The sequence below is a fragment of the Pleuronectes platessa genome, chromosome 22, assembly GCF_947347685.1.
Source record: "Pleuronectes platessa chromosome 22, fPlePla1.1, whole genome shotgun sequence".
Classification (NCBI taxonomy): Eukaryota; Metazoa; Chordata; class Actinopteri; order Pleuronectiformes; family Pleuronectidae; genus Pleuronectes; species Pleuronectes platessa.
The window spans coordinates 3,090,684-3,093,183 of NC_070647.1; the positions used below are offsets into that span (position 1 = coordinate 3,090,684).

The 2,500-nt window shown below is 39.9% G+C and overlaps 2 non-coding genes across 2 annotated transcripts; both read left to right on the forward strand.

The window, feature by feature from the left end:
• Positions 1-1,196: 1,196 nt before the first annotated feature.
• trnap-agg (transfer RNA proline (anticodon AGG)) lies at positions 1,197-1,268 on the forward strand. The gene has a single exon. It is a non-coding gene; the product is annotated as a tRNA-Pro (tRNA).
• A 343-nt stretch (positions 1,269-1,611) lies between these two features.
• trnap-agg (transfer RNA proline (anticodon AGG)) lies at positions 1,612-1,683 on the forward strand. The gene has a single exon. It is a non-coding gene; the product is annotated as a tRNA-Pro (tRNA).
• Positions 1,684-2,500: the final 817 nt, after the last annotated feature.

A 2,500-nucleotide genomic window follows, 5' to 3' on the forward strand; every position in this document is an offset into this window, starting at 1 on the left:
AGATGGACTATCATTACTAAATTATATTGAATTGACCTAGAATTTGGATATGTTCTATAGATCAATGTAGACCCCAATGGTTATCTCTGAAAAGAGGGTTACTGAAAAATCGCAATTGAAATATGTCAGACTCTTTAGAGATATAAAATGGAGATATTAATATACAGCCATTGGAGGTTAATTGTTGCTCACATTGTTAGCGGAAGTCAGTAGTGTACTGATTTTATTGATGTTACAGAAATGAAAGGCCAGGATGTATTATTCCAACGTAGTCAACATCCAACAGCGCTGGCCGAAATGGATGCTTTCGGAAAGGTCTCTTTTACATGGCTTGTTGGTCTAGGTGTATGATTCTCGCTTAGGGTGCGAGAGATCCCGGACGAGCCCTTTCAGCAATGTCTCCAATCTTTCTCTGAAGATGGACTATCATTACTAAATTATATTGAATTGACCTAGAATTTGGATTTGTTCTATAGATCAATGTAGACCCCAATGGTTAATTCTCTGAAAAGAGGGTTACTGAAAAATCGCAATTGAAATATGTCAGACTCTTTAGAGATATAAAATGGAGATATCAATATACAGCCATTGGAGGTTAATTGTTGCTCACATTGTTAGCGGAAGTCAGTAGTGCACTGATTTTATTGATGTTACAGAAATGAAAGGCCAGGATGTTTCATTCCAACTTGGTCAACATGCAACAGCACTTGCCGAAGTCTATGCTTTCCGAAAGGGTTCTTTTATGTGGCTCGTTGGTCTAGGCGTATGATTCTCACTTAGGATGCGAGAGATCCCGGACGAACCCTTTCAGCAATGTCTCCAATCTTTCCCTGAAGATGAACTTTCATACTGCCTTGAGAGGTTAAGAGTTTCTAAAATTGTCAGCAGGAGACCATAGGTATAGTATACTTATTTTAGTGATTTTAGAGAAATGAATTGCCAGGATGTTTCATTCCAATTTGGTCAACATGCAACAGCGCTTGCCGAAGTCGATGCTTTCCGAAAGGTTTCTTTTATGTGGCTCGTTGGTCTAGGGGTATGATTCTCGGGTTCAAATCCCGGACGAGCCCTTTCAGCATTGTCTGTAATCTTTCCCTTAAGATGGACTATCATTACTAAATTATATTGAATTGACCTATAATTTGGATATGTTCTATAGATCAATGTAGACCCCAATGGTTAGGACTCTTTTACATGGCTCGTTGGTCTAGGGGTATGATTCTCGCTTAGGGTGCGAGAGGTCCCGGGTTCAAATCCCGGACGAGCCCTTTCAGCATTGTCTCCAATCATTCTCTGAAGATGGACAATCATACTAAGTTATATTGAATTGACCTAGAATTTGGATATGTTCTATAGATCAATGTAAACCCCAATGGTTATCTCTGAAAAGAGCGTTACTGAAAAATCGCGATGGAAATATGTCAGACTCTTTGGAGATATCAATATACTGCCATTCGAGGTTAATTGTTGTTCACGTTGTTAGCGGAAGTCAGTAGTGTACTGATTTTATTGATGTTACAGAAATGAAAGGCCAGGATGTATTGTTCCAACTTAGTCAACATGCAACAGCGCTTGCCGAACTCACAGGTTACGAACAGACTTCTTTTATGTGGCTCGTTGGTCTAGGGGTATGATTCTCGCTTAGGGTGCGAGAGGTCCCGGGTTCAAATCCCGGACGAGCCCTTTCAGCATTGTCTCCAATCATTCCCTGAAGATGGACAATCATACTAAGTTATATTGAAATGACCCAGAATTTGGATATGTTCTATAGATCAATAGATCAATGGTTATCTCTGAAAAGAGCGTTACTGAAAAATCGCGATGGAAATATGTCAGACTCTTTGGAGATATCAATATACTGCCATTCCAGGTTAATTGTTGCTCACGTTGTTAACGGAAGTCAGTAGTGTACTGATTTTATTGATGTTACAGAAATGAAAGGCCAGGATGTATTATTCCAACTTAGTCAACATGCAACAGCGCTTGCCGAACTCACAGGTTTCGAACAGACTTCTTTTATGTGGCTCGTTGGTCTAGGGGTATGATTCTCGCTTAGGGTGCGAGAGGTCCCGTGTTCAAATCCCGGACGAGCCCTTTCAGCATTGTCTGCAATCTTTCCCTTAAGATGGACTATCATTACTAAATTATATTGAATTGACCTAGAATTTGGATATGTTCTATAGATCAATGTAGACCCCAATGGTTATCTCTGAAAAGAGGGTTACTGAAAAATCGCAATTGAAATATGTCAGACTCTTTAGAGATATAAAATGGAGATATTAATATACAGCCATTGGAGGTTAATTGTTGCTCACATTGTTAGCGGAAGTCAGTAGTGTACTGATTTTATTGATGTTACAGAAATGAAAGGCCAGGATGTATTATTCCAACGTAGTCAACATCCAACAGCGCTGGCCGAAATGGATGCTTTCGGAAAGGTCTCTTTTACATGGCTTGTTGGTCTAGGTGTATGATTCTCGCTTAGGGTGCGAGAGATCCC